Genomic DNA, 18,129 nt, shown 5'->3' with positions numbered 1-18,129 from the left:
TGAGTCAGTGTTGTTCTTCCCCAGAATGCTCCCCACCCCTTCAGCCAGGCCCAGGCCCGTGGCTCTTAATTCTTGGTCCAGACTCCAGTCCTCTCTGCATTGCCCCATGTGGCTTCTTCCTGTCTCACCTGATGGGGGGCGTTGGACAGGAAGGCTTCGTGTCCTTCGTGTCCTTGTCCAGCACTGCATTTTTCACTGTGCTCAGTCTGTGCTGGAACAACCCCTCCCTCCAGGTTGCTTGCTCTGCTCTTATCTAAGGCTCTAAGCATTCTCTGCTTTCAGACAATACATTAGAAGCCTCGAAGCCTTTCAGAGATGTGGGAAGAGAGATGTTAGCAGCTCCGAGGCCTGAGGAGGCTTTGGACCTCACCCAAGAGCTCCTGGCCTCCTGGGTCATACGTCCCCGAGGGCATCTCATCTCCCACTTCTCTGACTGACTGGCGTGTAAATTATCCCCAAATTTGTCCCAAGGAAAATAGAGGAGAATCAAAGCGAGGAAGTGAGGAAAGAAACACAAAAATCTTGGGGAGAGAAGAATCCCTCCTCCTCACTGTCACTTCAGAACAGTACCTACCACCCTAATCGGGAAAAGGGGTCCCTGACCCGAACGCTGGTTCCTCCAAAGGCGCCCCGGGCCATGGGGTGAGCAGTGGGCGGGGCCAAGCGAATGTGCCCACCTCGAGCCAACAGCCCCCTCCTCCACCATGCTGGATGTCCCTGGGACCGGGGAGCCCTCTTCCAAGGATCTGCACGAGCTTCTTCCCAGAATCCGTTGTCTCCAGATATGCCCTGTTGTGTGTACCCCTAGGTCCACCACTGTTTGCAGTGTATGTGTGTGCGCGCGTGCGTGCACGTGTGTGTACATGCATGCGTGTGTGTGTGTGTGTGTATGTGTTCGCGAGCGCGTGCGTGTGCGTGGGTTAGACCTTAAGGCTGGGCTACGCTCGTGGGTCTGCATGAAGCCCTACGGTGCAGGATGGAGCTGGCGGTGGGAAGAGAAGGGGGCTCTGGGCGGCGGGCCAGGGGGCCAGAGGCCGCCTTCCCCATGCCGTGGTGTTTCCTGTTGAACTCCAAAGAGTCCAGGAGCTCCAAAGTCACACTGGGCCTTCCAGATTCTTACGACAGACAGACAATTTATCAAAGTTGGAGGATACAACAGATTTCATCTAAGGGCCTGTTAGCGTTTAGTTCCCCAGAATTCAGACACACGCAGGTGAACCTCCATCTGTCCTCTTGCCCCAGGCCCTGCATTGTTGGGGTGGCCCTGGTTTCCAAAGCCCCTCTCGTGGCCCCTCCCACCTGCTTGGTCACCACAGCAAGCCCGTGAGCTGGGTCTGATCATCTTCACTTACAAGTGAAGATTCGGAGGCGCGGAGGTCTGGGACCCTGGAGAGCGTCTGCCACGCTGGGAGGTGGCCCCTCCAGCTCCATGTCTGGCTCTTCCTCCTCCCCCTTCCCGCACAGGGAGCGTTAGGAAGTGGTGCTGCGCTCCGCTGTGGGTGGGGGTACAGTGGTCAGCCGGGCGGAAGGGGGCACCCGCAGGCTGGTGATGTAATAGGACAGACTCACCCTGGGAAGAAGAGGCTCTAAACTGGGGTCAACCAAGAAGAGCGCCTACTTAGAAGAAAGAAAGTGAGAGCCTGTCGCCCTTCAGATTGGCAGTTCCTGACAGCTCCTATTTCAAAACCATAACCTCATCAGATTCCCCCCACCAGCCCCCCTAAAGGCTCCCCTCTCCCAACTTAGAGTTTTCCATTGTAGAGAAGGGAAGAAATGCGGCTCTAATCCTCTTTGTTCCATGATTTCATCTCCCTCTCTGTCTTCCCAGGGGACTCCGGCAAACGGAGGAGGGAAGGTGGGGCAGGGAGGATAGCCAACACTCTTTCATGGTCTGGGGGGTGTCCTCCCAGACGTGCAGGGAGGGGGGTGGCGGTGGTGGGTTGGAGCAGGAGGGAGGGGAGCAGGAGGGGATAATCTACTCCTCCTCCAACAGCCAACAGGAGCTGGAAACCTGGGAGGCTTCCTTAGGCCACCCTCCCCTTCCCTCCACCGCAGCTCACACACCACTGATTTCACCTCCTCGACTCTGTCCCCAATGATCCATCACGAGTACGCTCGCTGCCTGAGTGCAGGCGTCATCATTTCTCACCGGATTTTGCAACAGCTGCCTAAGTCGTCTCCCGGACTCCAGTGCTGTCAGCCTTGGGCCCGTCCTCCACCCAGCTGCCCAAAGGAGCCACCAGGCCACCGCTCAGTGGCTCCCCATCAGCCCAAGCTCCCGCAGGGTGCTCCCGGTCCTCCCGTCCTCTCCTCGGCTCCTCTCCCACCGCGGTTGTCCCGGGGTCCTCTTGGCACCGTGCTAGTCAGGAACCCGGGAGCCCTTATGGTGCTGTCCTTCACCTCTGAAATGTGGCTCCTGCTGCTCTTCCTCCCCCAGGATGCCTACACACACACACACACACACACACACACACACACACACACACACGCACACGCACACAATCTCTCTCTGGCTGCACCAGTCCACTCATGGGCCTCCCGTAACCCTGAGCTTGTGTCTATCATGTACACTGACCACTGGGAAAAAAAATCGTGCCCTTATCTCTCACCCATTAAGCACCTTGCGGGGAGGATCTCCTTGTTTTTTCATATTTTGGCTTTCCCAGGCCCTAGCAGAGCCCTCGGCCGATCAGCCCTCCCCCCACTCATGTGCTTCAGGGAAGCCAGGCAAGCAGTCCACTCCCTAACCCTCCGCCTCTGGTTTACCTCATTCAGTCTCTCCTGCTGCCTGATGCGACCCCACCGTAGAGCCCTTCTTTTCACCTTGGAAAGAGGGCAGATGAGGGGCGCCTGGCCGGTTCAGTCGGTGGAGCATATGACTCTTGATTGGGGGGTCGTAAGTTCGAGTCCTATTCTGGGTGTAGAGATTACTTAATAAAATAAAATAAAATAAAATAAAATAAAATAAAATAAAACAAGGCAGATGAATGTGCACACGTCAACTTTTGCTCCCTCCCAAACCAAAATCACAGTAAAACAACAACAAATTTTTTTTGAAGGCATAAACCCACAAGAACAAAGAGACCAGGAGAGGAAAAAACCCACAACCGAAGAAAGCTCAATCTTACACCAGCCATGGAGAAAACTGAGAACCAATCTGATTTTCATTGCCCGGATTTTAGCAGGGGGCAGGGGGACCGTGACACTGGGAAGTCCTGGAACTTCTGGGGAATGAGTGAGGACTCGACTAAGGGAGATTGGTTGGCAACCTGAGAAACAGTGTCAGAGCCCTGCCACACTCTGAACAGCTGGTGGCGCAGGACTTCTCAGGGCCTTTAATAAGCTGCCGTGCAGTGTCTCTTGAGACTGTCCCAAAAGGGGATTCACTAGGCCGTGTGTTATAACATTTGGACCCTCGAAACATTTTGTCTTCTACCTTTTAATGTCTTGAGGGACACAGCTTGGGCAATGCTGTAAAAACTAGGTTGTGGCTGGGAGGGGGGTGGGAACTCCTCTCAGACATTAGTCCAAGTCACCATTTGAGTCATCTCTTTACTCAGGTCAGCTAAATCCAATAATTGCTTCATTCATTCATTCCAGCCTCCATTCATTCCTTCATCAATGTTCATTAAATACCAGGTTGGGCATGTTTTGGATACAAAGATGAAAATGACACTGTTCCCACCCTCAGGGGGCTGACCCCCTGGTGGGGAAGTCATTCACTGTCTGCTCGCATAGGGTCCCATTCAGGCAACAGAAGGATCTAGCCTTTTACTTTCCTCTCTCTAGAACCACCTTCTTCTAGAATATTCAGGGCAAGCACTCTGCCTCTGTAGGCTCTGGGGTCATTTAGCCGCCTTCTTCTTCTTCTTCTTCTTCTTCTTTCTTCTTCTTCTTCTTCTTCTTCTTCTTCTTCTTCTTCTTCTTCTTCTTCTTCTTCTTTTTCACTGTTTAAGGAATTTTTATTAAGACAAGAATTTTATAATCCAAATTACGTTTCCTTGCTCAGTTATCAATTCTGTTATTTAAAACAGAAGTGGCATTCTGAGCTAAGCCACAGTAAAGAATTACAAAATTAAAGAAAAGAATGCTTTAAATTTTTGTTCTTTGCTGAAACTTCTTTTTCCCAGGGTCTATAAAACATTAATTTGTTTTTATATTTTACTATTTTTTTGTGGGTTTTTTTTTTGTTGTTTTTAAATCAATAAGTAATCTAGGACTAGCATTATGTTTGCTAGACCTGGCATTTGCTCGGTACATAAGGTTCAAAGTTTCCCTTTTTTATTTATTTTATATTTTGCAATGTTTTTTCTCCATAATGTTTAAGTTTTTCGATGTTTAGGTATTTTTCTTCGGTGAAGCATGAGTTTCTTCTCCTGGTCCCTGATCGATTTTAAACAGCTGGAACGCCAGTGGCACCGTTCACTGCTTTCTGGGCAGCCTCTTTAGCTTGGTGGGCTCGTAGTGCGGCTACAGCTTCGTCAGCTTTAGGACGGAGAGACTCTGGAGACTCAAGCATATGAAGAAGTTCTGAATTCTCAGTCTCCAGCATGCCAGTGATTTCACCAGCAAGAGTAGGGTGCACGGCTTGAATTAGAGGAAAGAGCCGTTCACCCAACATTCGCTTTTGCTCTTGAGAGGGGCAGATGCCAACATGGAAGCAGTCAGAGGCTCCGGACCTTGTACGTGAACAGCAGGCTGCTTCACTTAGCCTTCTGTGTGCTTTCCCTCTGCAGCTCCTCGCGCGCTCCCCCTCCCTGAACCTGCCCACTTCCGTCTGGAGCCTCTCCCACGGTGCTGTGGTCCTCCTGAGCTCTGCTAACAGAGCCGGTGTGTCTTTTAAAGACTTTCACTGGAGGCTTGAGATAATACGGGGTTTCCAGACAGGAAGCCGCTTGAAATTGAAAATCATCCATTGCTAAATCAGGGGTCAACACACTTTTTCTGTAAAGCGCCAAGTAGTAAACATGTCAGGCTTTGTGGACCAAAAGCCACAAACAAGCATATTAGGTATGTACTTCTATAACAATAGAGCCAATTTCCACAAATTTTTGATTAATGAAATGCAAAGCATAATAATAGCAGTAAATTTCTTTGCAGTACAGGTTTACTAATGAGAGCAATGGAATTATTTTTGGGGGGGTGGGGAGTAAAACATTTTGCTTAATCAGTGTTCAAAGCCAGTGTTCCCTATCACCAAACCGATTGCAAAATGATCATCCATAAAAACCATTTTTAGCTCACAGGCCTTCCAGAACAGGTGGTAGGTGGGTTTGGCCTGTGGACCACGGGCTGTGAGCTCTGGCTTAGACGTTCATCAGCCGTGCCCTGCCTCCCCAACTAGCTCTCAAGCCGGTCTGTCATCAAATTGTCTTCTTCCGGCTTTTCTTCCCATCTTTCCTCCATCTACCCCTCCCCCACCCCGCCCTCTGTCTTTATTATGCAGAGCATTTAAATCTGGTGAGGCTAAACATTTCCTGTCTAGGGCAGGGGTCTGCAAGGTACTGTCTGTGTACAGTCTGTGAGCTAAGAATATTTCCTTTTAAAACAGCTATGTTGAGATACCATTCACATGCCATATAATTAACCCATTTAAAGTGTGTACGTCAATGGTTGTTAATAACTGCACAGATACACGCCACCATCACCACGGTCAGTTCTAGGATATTTTCATCGCTCCAAAGAGAAACCCTGTACCCTTTCCCAGACACCTCACTGTTTCTCTAGTCTCCCAGTCTTCAGCCATTACTGGTCTACTTTTTGTTTCTATCAAGAATAGTTCTTATTTATTTATTTATTATGATTATTATTTTTAATAGCGCAACCTTCAATCTTTTTATTTGAAAGATGTTATTTATTTGACAGAGAGAGAGAGAACAGAGCGCACAAGCAGAGGGAGCAGCAGGCAGAGGGAGAAGCAGGCTCCCCGCTGAGCAAGGAGCCCGATGCGGGACTTGATGCCAGGACCCTGGGATCATGACCTGAGCTGAAGACAGATACTTAACCTACTGAGCCAGTCAGGGGCCCCAAGAATAGTTTTTATATTTGTAAGTGATTTTTTTATTTATTATTGTTATTTTTAAAGGTAATACACATTTTATTATTTTTTCTTTTAAGATTTTTTTATTCATTTGAGAGAGAGAGAGCACAAGCACGGGGAGAGGCAGAGGGAGAGGGAGAAGCAGGCTCCCTGCTGAGCTGAGAGCCCCATGTGGGGCTTGATCCTAGGACCTGGAGATCATGGCCTGAGCGGAAGGCAGACACTTAACCATCTGAGCCACCCAGGTGCCCGTTTAAGTGGTTTTTTAAGAAAATCAAAAGAAGACTATTTTGTGACATGTGAAAATTATATGAAATTCAAATTTCAATCTCCATACAAATAAAGTTTTTTTTTAAAGATTTTATTTATTTATTCAACAGAGATAGAGACAGCCAGCGAGAGAGGGAACACAAGCAGGGGGAGTGGGAGAGGAAGAAGCAGGCTCCTAGCGGAGGAGCCTGATGTGGGGCTCGATCCCAGAACGCCGGGATCACGCCCTGAGTTGAAGGCAGTCGCTTAACCGCTGTGCCACCCAGGCGCCCCCATACAAATAAAGTTTTATTGGCACACAGCCACACCCATTCATTTACATATTGCTGAGTACTTGTTCCAGTTGCAAGCCAAAAAGTATTGACTCTCTGGCCCTCTACAGAACTTTTCTGATGGCTAATCCAGATTTACGCCCTGGGTGGGGTGAGGGAGGGGGGAAGCTTTTCTCTCCTAGCCTAACGGGCCCATTAGAAGAGCACTTCTCATCTGTAGAGGAATTGACCTGCTCTCCAGGGCCAGTGGCTCTAAGACTTCCTGTGGGGAGCTTGGCTCCAGTGCTGACTCGTGGGCCCCGGTCCCGGAAGCTCTGCTTCTGATAGGTCCAGGGTGGGGCCCCGGAAGCTGTCTTTCAACCAGCACCTGATGCTTCTGAGGCAGTTGGACCCCAGAGACACTGGGGTATGCTGTCCCCGGCCCGTGTGCTCAGACACTCAGACACCAGCTCCTGCCATGGAACAGAGATGCTTTCCTCCTGTTTCAGACGCAATGACCTTGAGGTGTGAGAAATGCCACGGTGACCCAGAGGGGTGGAGTAGGGGCCCAGAGGAGGGCTACTGCATGGGGAGGGAGCACCCCCACCAAACAGCAGCCCTGAAGTGATCCATCCATCTGGTATCCAGAATACTCGCGTCACATGTAAGGGACCAGATAGGGGCAGTCCCTCTTACCCCAGGCAGGCATAGGCCATAGAAGATTCTGGTCAAACGCTGAGCTTTGGTGGGCTGGCCCGGAAAGCACCTGGTCAGTTCTTGAGGGCCACGGATGTGAGGGTGAGAGGTCACACCTGCTGCCTCCCTGTGCTCCTGGGGAGAGGGGACTAGTGCTCCTGCCAGGCCGGCTCTTCAGAGGGAATCCTCTTCCTCTGTATTATGAAAAATGTCAAATGTACAAAAAACCAGAAAGACCAGTACAGTATGCAGCTCACCACTTGGACCCAACAACCAGTCAACATTTTGCCACATTCACTTCATTTCTGTCTTGTCTCTGAATAGATTTGTTAGAGAGATTTTTAAAACAATATGTTAAAGTCGGTGGGGTGCCTGGCTGACTCAGTCAGTGAAGCATGTGACTCTTGATCTCAGGGTTGTGAGTTCAAGTCCTATGTTGGGCACAGGGCTGACTTAAAAAAAAGATTCATATAAAAAAACACATTAAAGTTGGTGCTTGGGTGCACAACTCTATGAATTTTAACACATGTATGGATTTGTGTAGTCACACCACGATCAGGACACAGAGCAATCTGTCACCCCTCCCAATGCCCTGGGGTCTCCCTTTTATGGACACACCTTCTAGCAACTGCTGATCAGGTCTCCATTCCTACAGTTTCTTTGTGAGAGCGTCATAAAGATGGAACCACGTAGTGTGTAACCTTTTGAAACGGGCTCCTTGCACTGAGCGCAATACCTCTGAGCTTTATCCAAGTGGTTGAGGCTGTCAGTAGCTGATTCTTTTTTATTGCTGAATACTATTCCACTGTATGGACGTACCACAGTGTGCTTATCCATTCACCTCCTGAAGGATATTTGGGTTGTTTCCAGTTTTTGAATCATGAATAGAGCTGCTATAAACATTGGGTAAAAGTTCTCATGTTAAGCATAAGATTTCATTTCTCTAGGGTAGAAACCAGAGTGCAATTTCCAGATCCTATGGTCAGTGTATATTTCACTTTATAGGAAACTGCCAAACCATTCCGACCATGTCAAAGGCTTACAAACACCACGACAATTTACTCCAAAATGCTGGAGCATGCATTTCCCAAAAACAAGAATTTTGCCCCCCCAATCACAATGCTAGTATAAGCAAACAAGTGTTTTGAATAGCTGTTTATTGTTTATTTAAATTTATTTTTATTTTTATATTTTTAAAGATTTTATTTTCAAGTCATCCCGACACCCAACGGGTGACTTGAACTCACGACTCAGATTGAGTCACATGCTCTACAGAATGAGTCAGCCAGGCGCCCCTCCAATATTTTTTGGGGGGGGGAGATTTTATTACGTATTTATTTAAGAGAGAGAGCAAGCAGAGGGAGGAGCAGAGGGAGTGGGACAAGTGGACTCCATGCACGGAGCCCGACACAAGGCTCGATCCCACAACCCTGAGATTGTGACCTGAGCTGAAACCAAGACTCGGATGCTGACTGTGCCACTCTGGTGCCCTTCCAATACCCATTTTTTAAACAACTTCTTGACATTGTGACAGGTGCAAGAGGTTGAGCCCCCAGGCAGAAGGCTGGCTGTTGTAGGTAGACCAGCAAACCCATGACACAGAGATGAGAGATTGCAGGGCCCCATACTGCCACGGGCACAGCAAGCACTAGAGAACAGGCATCCCAGGAGGTCCCCGGGAGGACTGAGCACTTGAAGGCCATGTACACCCCCACACACACACCATGTCTCTGGGTAAGAGGCTGGCTCTGTGGCACAAATTCTGGGTACCTGTGGGAAAAAAACAGAAACACTGAGGTCAAAGTTCTCTGCAGCCTGTCAGGATCAAGTCTGAAAAGAGACAGTTGAGCTATAGGAAATAGAGTTTTCCTTCTCCCCTTCCGAAGTTTGTGTTCTGACAGTTAGGCCTCCTGCAAAGGTAGATGGTGGAGCTGGGGCTGGAAGCCAGGTGTTTGACTCCCAAACCACAGCTGTTCTCCTGCACCTGCTGTCACTTGTGTTGCAGGTATCTGCCCCGTGTCTCCTTCCTCAGTAGCTGGCAAGCCTCTGAAGGCAGGGTCTGGGCTGTGTTCAGCTTCAGAGGCTAAAGTCTGGAGCATAGCTAGGGTTTAGAGAAGTGTACTGATTTGGTCCAAAAGGGACTGGGCGGGGAGGGGGGTCTTGATGACTTCTGTCTTCAGGCAGGATGGTGACCCTTGGTTATTTATCAGCTAATGTTCAATAAGGAGAGTACAACAGCTGAATTGGGAGCCAGGGAGAGAAGGATCGATTGGTCTCTGCTTGGCCACTGTGCGGTGAGTGGCCCTGCTCATGTTTGGGCCTCTGTTCCCCGGAGATGATATCTCCGGGCTTTTGCCTCCGACATCTTGAATCTGTGGCTGGGCCACGAGGGTGCACTGGGGGGAATGTGGAGGTAGGATGAGAGGCTTAGGAACAGACCTCTCTCGCTTCACTTTGCAGTCTGGATTGAGGGGTGTTACCCCAAGGAGGAAGAGGGGGAGGGGACGGGAAGGAGTAAGGACTGGGGGTGGGTCATTCTTGCAGACTCATGGACTCGGGGGAGAGGACCTGATTTTATTAGAGAAGTCAGAGAGATCCAGAGAGGCCGAGGTTACTGGACCCAAGGTCACAGAGCTCAAGCAGACCAGCCAACTTCAAAGAAGATCTCGTGACTCCCAGGTCAGGGATCAATCTGTAACACCTCACAGTTCCCCTGCGCTCCGACTCTATTCCTGGAATATGGTGGCAGTGAAGTTGAGCCCCAAGATGGCACCAGAAGTACCCGCTGATGACCATACCTGCACCCCAGGAAACCAGCCGCCAGCCTCAGCTAAGGGAAGGCAGGTGGAGGGAAGGACGTTGCATTTCTCTGAGCGTTTTTGTTGCCTACACACTGCTTTCTATTAACGCCTGCCTCTTTTCTTTCAGACCCCACATCTTTGGGTCTGGCCACAGAAAATCACTGAGCTGGTAGAGCATGGATGTGAGGCTTTCAGAATCCTGGGTTCTTAACCACGCCCCAGCACTTTGTTTCATGAAGGGAAAGAGCCTCGGTGGCCCCAGTCATTCCGGGGCTAAGGTCACTGTGTGTTGGGGTGGCCTAGTACAGCTGTCCCGAGCTGGGGTCTCACACACCTGGCTTCGATGCCAGCTCCGCCCCTCGGGTGCTGTGCTTCCATGTCTAGCCACCCTGTGCCTCGGTATACTGATCTGCGAAATGGGGATCATAGTTACATCTCCTTCGTGGTGTTACTGTGACGATTAAATGAAATGAGGCACAGCCCCTGACCCAGAGGGAGCATTTGATGAATTTTCTTTTTTTCAGTTTTACTGAGATGTGATTGACACCTGGTGCTGTTTAAGGTGTGCAGCGTAACGACGTGACGTACATATATTGTGAAATGATCACCACCGTAAGTTCACTTAATGCCCAGCATCTCCTGTAGAGACAAAGAAAGAAGAAAGAAAGAAAGAAAGAAAGAAAGAAAGAAAGAAAGAAAGAAGAAAGAAAGAAAGGAGGAAAGAAAGAAAGAAAGAAAGAAAGAAAGAAAGAAAGAAAGAAAGAAAGAAAGAAGGAAAGAAAAATATTTTTGGGGAACCTGGGTGGCTCAGTCGCTTACGTGTTGGACTGTTGGTTTTGGCTCAGGTCATGATCTCAGGGTCCTAGAGGCGAGTCCCGCGTTGGGCTCCACGCTCAGCGGGGTGTCTGCTTGTCCCTCTCCCTCTGCTCCTCCTCCTGCTCGATCTCGGTCTCTCTCTCATAAATAAATAAATCTTTAAAAAATATTTCTTTTCCTTGTGATGAGACCTACTCTCTTAGCACCTTTCAAATACACGGTCCAGCAGTGTTAACTACAGTCATCACGTGCATTTTAACATTCTTCTTATTAGATTTATTACTATTTTTAGAAACAGCTCTGAACGGGAGTTCGTGGGGGTGCCCTGCGGTGTGGTCTATACCAGCTCTGACCACCGGAAGCAGAGCCACGCATCATTCTAAACTGTCTAGTAGTCATGTTAAAAAAGGCAAAACTGAACTGCTGAAATTAATTTTCGTCATCTATTTTATTGAACCCAGTGTATCTAAAATATTATCATTTCCATGCGTAAACAATGAAACCGATGATTAGTGAGATATTAGGCATTGTTTTCATACTTAATCTCTGAATTAGTGTGTATTTCACACAGTGCATCCTGATGCAGACTTAGTCACAGTTCAAACGCCCGGGAGTCACCACGTGGCCAGCCGGACTGCACTGGAGAGCGTGGTCTGTACGTGTCTCCCAGCTCCCTGGGTCCTGATTGCCCAGCTCAGGCAACCGGCCATGACACCCTCTTCACTGACTTCTTTCCCTTCCCTGCCCTAGCCCCCACTTCCCTCCTGGCATTTCCTGGCCTCCCCTCCCCAAAAATTGCCTTCGAAGCCTTGTTCCAGGGTCTGCTTCTGGGAGAATGTGGTCCCAAACAGGGGGGGCTCTTTTATCCTCCTATTGCTTCAGGGAAGCCGGGAAGAAAAGCCTCTTTTTCTTTAGAAGGAATGCTGGGGTCCAGAGAGGGTCTGAGAGTTGCTGACAGTCCCCCAGCAGGCCTGTGGCCCAACCACATGCGGAAGGTAAATGTTCTCCCTGCCTGCTTCCTCCCACCGTGGACAAAATATTTTTTAAACCAGGAGAACATCGTTCCCATGGTGGTGGGGAAATGGGTTTGTTTCCTGCCTGTGCCCCACGTTGGTACCTTGCAGTGTAGACAGTCCTGCCTGGCTGGTAGTGAGATCCCGTGGAAGCTGTGGTCACAGCCCGAGACACCGTGAGGGCCAGTGGCAGCTGGAGGGAACACGGGCTCCCTCGAAGGGCATGATGGGAAGAATGCCCTCGGGTCCCCCAGCCTCATATATCCAGCAAGGGCAGCAGAGAAGATCTCCTGGAAGGGGGTGGGGGAGGGGAGGAAGGAAAAAAAATCTCCCATCTGTTGAGTATTAACCTCTGAACCATTTAACCAAACATTGGCTTCTTTTGTCATTTGATAAGGTGTATCCAGCGAAGGGAGATGAGAAAATTGGGAGGTTATTCTTTTAAATGACATCAGCGGGGAGTTTGTTCCTGCCCCTGAGCTCGGAGGGTCCCGTCTGAGCCATCACATCACCACCAGCACACTCAAGGACAGATCTGAGTGTTTTCCTCTGCCTGGGCGTTCAGGCATTCGCAGGGATCTAAAAAAAAAAAAAAAAGCAAGAAAAAGCAAGAGGGATTTGAAAATAAAGCCCATGCACGGCAGGCTGTCTGCCCTGGGCCAGCGCTGCAGGGAGGGTGATTATGGAGGAAGGAATGGTTTGTGTCACCATCACATGGAAACGTCCGACGTCTTTTCTGCAGAGACAACACCTCTCAGTCTTTCAGAGACTGTGTGTGCAGACTTCCGGAGCTGTCGGGGACCTCCAAGGCCATCTTGCCCGTCCTGGCCCCCTTAAGTTGAGTTTCTTGGTGGGATGGGCCAACAAGCAGTCTAGACAGATAGGGACCTCCAGGGCTGGCCAGCTGGCTTCGGCTGGCAGATGTGACCTGTCGAGAGGACATCAGGTCCTGGACAGGATAGGAGGAGCCCGGGCTTTGGTTGCTGTTTCTGGTCCAGCTCTCCCTCCTGGCCCTCTCCTGACCTCCAACTGATGGGAGCAGGTTATCTCCCAAGGCCCCTGGGAGGTGAACTGAGTCCTGGAGGGAGTCAGGAACCTGTCGTAAGTGCCTTGTATGACCCTGAACTAGCTCCTCCTCTGTGGGCCTCAGTTTCCCCATGGGTCAAAGATGCTGGATGAGATGGTCTCCACGATCCTGTCATCTCTGCCACGTGGTGGTGTTTGTTCATAACGTTCCTTCAATAGGGAGGAAGCTGCTTTGGCCGGTGACCCACAGCCGGGCGTCAGAAGTCTTTCCACCATCTTTTCTAGACCCATCTCCCTGAAGCTTCACTCTGTCTCTCAGGCCCTCCCTCCTTGGTTGCCAGAGCTGATGGGGTCTCACCTTTTCACCTGTCTCCTCCCCTGACTTACTAGTCTTGTATGTCACATGTCACTTCTCTGGGGAAAGAGAAAGGCGATCTGCTCTCCCTAAGTCCTGACTACGCCCAGGCTCCGGGCTGGGATCTCTCACACATGTTAGCTCATTTAGCCTTCGCAGCCCCTCAGAGCCAAGGATGAGTCTCATTTCAGGGGAAACTGAGGCTCAGAGACCATGGCTTGGCCAAGCTCCCACCCTAGGAAGGCGTGAGCCAGGATTCAGACCAGATCGGTTTGCTTCTAAAGGCCAGATTCTTTCTGCTGCATCAGATAACACCTTTCCTGTGTCGCTTAGCCATCTGGATTCTTCCTGGGCCAGATTCCTTCCTGGGCGAGGCTCCAGGCTCCTTGAGGGCAGAATGGTAGAGCAGGCAAAGCATGGAATCTTCCTCCAAAGACCTACGTCCTCATCAACAGGGGAAGAGGAGGTAAGTAATAAGCCTCTGAAACTGGTCGAGATGTGAAAATAAGTAACTCGAGCCCAAGGTTCCACTGCATGTGACGTCACACCAATTCCATTTTCCACCTCAGGCCGTTCCCAGTGTCGTTGACCAACCTGGCTCGCCAGAGACGACGTCTGTAACGAGTCCCACACAACAGCCCCGATGGCATAAGGCCAGGTGCCATCACTTCTGACACAGGGCAGTTGTGTGACCTTGGGTTCGGCGCCTCCAACTCTTAGAACCTGGTTTCCTCATCCGCATAATGAGCACAATTATCCACCCACCTGAACAGGCAGCGACCGTGAAGAGACTTCATTGGCTCTGACGTAAAAAAAGCTCTTTTTTCCCACTCTGTCATAGTGCCCGTCCCAAGCGTCCCCGTAGCGAAGGCCTGGCAGACATTTGTTGAACGTATACGAGTTACCAACCTTTGGACAGCCCTTTAAAGTTTTCCGAATATTTCCACACTCCAGGTCTTTAAGTCTCCCGACAGACCTTTCGGAAGGCAGGGCTGCCCTTGCTCTGGGCCTTAGTTTACAGTCAAGGAAACTGAGGCCCATCTTTTATGGCTCTCAGTGGGCCGAGGGGTTGGGGCGCTTTTCGCTGACAGCTCTCTGTCTTCTTGTCATTTGGAGAGAGGAGGCCTGGAAGGGCAGCTCTGCAGCCAGCTGCGGCCCAGATGTGGAGGCCTGGCCGGCCACAAAGGAGGTGGGTGGGTGGGAACATCCTGCCATTTCCTTCCTCGAAGACAAATGGCTCAGGGGCCACTGGAGGCTCTGGAGGCTGTGGCTGGATTAGGAGGCTCCCCAGAGCCTCCGTGAGGCAGGAGCTGTGCTCTTCTTGAAAACAGCTCCTCTGCGTGAGGATGCGGTCCGAGGGCCTGGGCTCGCTAGGCTGCCTTCCCTCTCCTCGTGGCGTGGCTCTCTGAGTACGTTTGTTGAGGCGTTAGGTCCTAAAGGCCCTGGCGCTGGTGTGGGCAAAGGCAGGCAGGCTGGAAGAGGGAGCTATCTTGGCCGGCACTCTGTTTAGTTGGTTTTTGTAGGGGGCAGCATTTTGAACTCCTTCTTCTGGCTGTGGAGCGGACAGACAGACACACACTCACACAGAGAATACATACACACGATGGACACACTCATGCACCCCCCCACACGCGCACATACACACAAGTATGTGGTACCATGCACGTGTGCACACGCGCGCGCTCACCCACACCTCCCAAGAGCAAAAGTGAGCTCCCTTGAGCCCTCAGAGCTCCCTTAAGCCCCTCAGGGGAGGAGGGAAGGAAGCTGGGTGTCATATATCATTTCTCTCCAAACAGGCAGTGTCCTCTGCCCACAGTGGGGGTGGGGATGGTCGGCAACCAGGACCGGGTCTTGGGAAGGAGCCCCTCTGGCCCATATTTCACAGACACCCCAGACAGAGCCTGCTGTCAGGAGCGCTGTCTAATTTCCTCCCCCGACTGCCGGCCCAGATCCCCCCAACAAAGAGGGGTATTGTGTCCTCCTCCCTACCCCTGGCATCTGCTCCGCAGAGATCCGTCGGGGGATGCACGGAGGGGATTTGGGGGATGAAGGAGCCGCATCCCCCAGAAGGGCCACAAATTCTTGAGCAGAAAGAGCTTGGTCCGGGCCGAGGGGGTCCCCCAGCCTCCCAGCCGTCCTCCGTGCCTCCCCCCACCACCAAGCCCTGGAATAGCTTCTGCTTAGGTCTTTCAGGGAAGAGGTGGGTGAGGAAAATCATTCAACGGCTACTGGCTGAGGGTGAGAAAGCATTTTAAGGGGACCGGGCCTCCCCACCCTCTCCCGAAAGAAATGCCACCTTTAGCCCTTAGTCTCCCCTTCTGGGGGGGGGGTGGATTTGCAGGCTTGTGGGGCGGCCTTCACAGCGGGCCGCTGAGAAGAGGCAGTAGTGCTTGGTTTTTCCTGCTCCAGATCTTTCGAAGGTTGGACGTTCAGGGAAGGGCGCAGGGGTCCTGGGAGGCAGCGCTGAGGCCAGACAGAACGAAAGGAGAGTGGCTGGTGAGAGGGGGCTCTGGGGTCAAGAGCCACCGCAAGACTTCCAAGAATGCAGGCGAGCAGTGTCCTGGGTGTCCACTTTCTGATTCCCTCCCGGGGACACCTCCCAAGAGGCCGCTCCTCTCCAGATGCCAGGCCAACGGGTCAAGTCCCGAGGGGGACCTCCCGTGGGGAGTATGTGTGTGTTGGCTGGGGGGGTGCTTTAATAGCTGAATCGCTAGCATAGGGTGCGCCTGGGGGTGGTGTTTGTGGTCACAGCATGGAAGGGGACAGGGCTCTGCTCTGGGCCCACACATCAGAGGCAAACATGGAGCCGGCATCCTCCACGCCCTTGACCTCCATCCCTATCCCCTAGGGCTTCTCAGCAGTTCTTCGTGTCAGGACAGCTTGGTGCTTTGAAAACATTTTGCCCAAAGTGTCTGTTTATCTTTTGTACTCAAGGCAGAGCAAGCTCTTAGAAGGCTCAGGAAATTGGCCCCGAGAGCATAAATGGCTCATTTAAAGTCACACAGCAAACAAGGAGAAGAGCAGATGCTAAGACACAGGCCTCCTTCTCTCTCTTTTGTACTTTGTTGTCACTGGGTTGCAGCCTTCTTATAGAAGGAGAAGAGAACCCTGTCTAGAACATAGGGTGTGTGTGTGTGTGTGTGTGTGTGTGTGTGTGTGTGAGAGAGAGAGAGAGAGAGAGAGAGGGACAGACAGAGGCTGCCTCTGTCTCCACTCACCATGCCCAGGACTTCACACGTAATTGACACTCAAGAGAGACGCCTCGGTGGCTCAGTTGGTTAAGCGTCTGCCTTCGGCTCAGGTCATGATCCCGGGGTCCTGGGCTGGAGTCCCACATCGGGCTCAAGCAGGGAGCCTGCTTCTCCCTCTGCCCTTCCCCCGCTCATGCTCTCTCTTTCTCTCATAAATAAATAAATAAATAAATAAATAAATAAAACCTTAAAAAAAAATTGGCACTCAAGAAGTATTTTCATGGAATGAATGAATGGATGAATGAAGCCAATCCTCCCGTCATCTGGTGAGTAAAACATGATCTCTATCTACTTTATAGAAGCATTTTTCAGCAGTTGTTTTCAAGCACAACTTCTGCAGGCCCCTGGGATGAGAAAACTAGGCTCAGAGCAGTTAAGCGACTTGATGAAAGCCACACAGCCAGGCAGTGGCAGAGCCCGCGTGGGAGCTTCGGCGTGCCCATTTCCGAAGCCCGTGGGGGTGGGGCGCGGAGGAGGGAAGGTGGTAAGGAGGAAGGGCTCCCTCCTCCAGCAATGCAGAGAGCAGTAAAGGAAAGCAGTGTGAAGGGAGCTCGGTCCCGGGGGCAGGCGGCCCGCTCAGACTCAAGCTGCTCTCTGGCCAGGTGTGCTGGGTGCTTTAGACAGGATTTGTGTTCCTGGAAAACAGGCTTTAAATCACTTTTAAAAACACAAATAAAACCATCCTTTACAGGCACCGGGGAAGCCTGCAGCACGTTTTCTTCTCTTCCGTGAGGGATTCTGCAGACCTTGAGTTTGCCCTAGTGGCTTTTCTCAAAGCGTGGTCCGTCTGTGGGATGGTGCCGAAATCCCACCATGGGGCTCCGGCCCCGATGAGCACCGCTCTTCGTGGGGGCCCTCAGGCTCAGCTGAGCCTGCTCCCTTCCCAATAACCCTGGAGTTGAGCCCAGCCATGGGCCCCAGCTCCCGGGACAGGCTGGAGTCCGGAGCCAGCAGCTCCGGTTAGGAAATTAATAAAGAAAGAGAAGCTCTTGCAGCCAGGCCCACGGTGAGAGACGAGTTAGGTCATGTCTCTTTCTGTTCAATCGGATATTAGTCCCGACCCTGATGTCACCTTCAAGCTATTAAACATCACGCTCAGAAATGAGCATGCATTGCTCACAAGGCTCTTATCAGGCATGCCTCTGAGCTTGCTGTTGTCCGGGGCCAGGCCATGATGCTGCTTCCCTGCCAATGGCAGGTCAAAGGGGAGAAGTTCCTTTAGACTTCAGACAGGACTCAGGGCTGGGAGTGGGGGAGTGAGTAACAGACAATCTCGTTCCTTCGGCCAGAATCAGAGATTGTTCCCTTGGGCCACAGAAACAGGGTGGGTGCCCAGCGTCCCTCTTTTGGCATGGCATGCCAGACCCGGTGGGCTCAAAAGACCTGGACTGCATCAAGCCAGCCAGTCTAACCCACTTCTGGACCACAGCTTCCCCTACGTAGGCCGTGAGGCCAGCCATGGGCACTCATGAGCTGAGAAGCCAGGCAATGCCAGTAGCTTAACAACTCCCTCTTCCATCCATCTATCTACGCATCCATGCACTCCCTTGTCCGTCCACGCAACAGGTGTCTATTGAGTCTTTGTTATGTGCTGGGCATCATGCTAG

The sequence above is a fragment of the Ursus maritimus genome, unplaced genomic scaffold (genome assembly GCF_017311325.1).
Source record: "Ursus maritimus isolate PB19 unplaced genomic scaffold, ASM1731132v1 scaffold_24, whole genome shotgun sequence".
NCBI classification, from domain to species: Eukaryota; Metazoa; Chordata; class Mammalia; order Carnivora; family Ursidae; genus Ursus; species Ursus maritimus.
Note: the sequence above shows the minus strand (reverse complement) of the source record.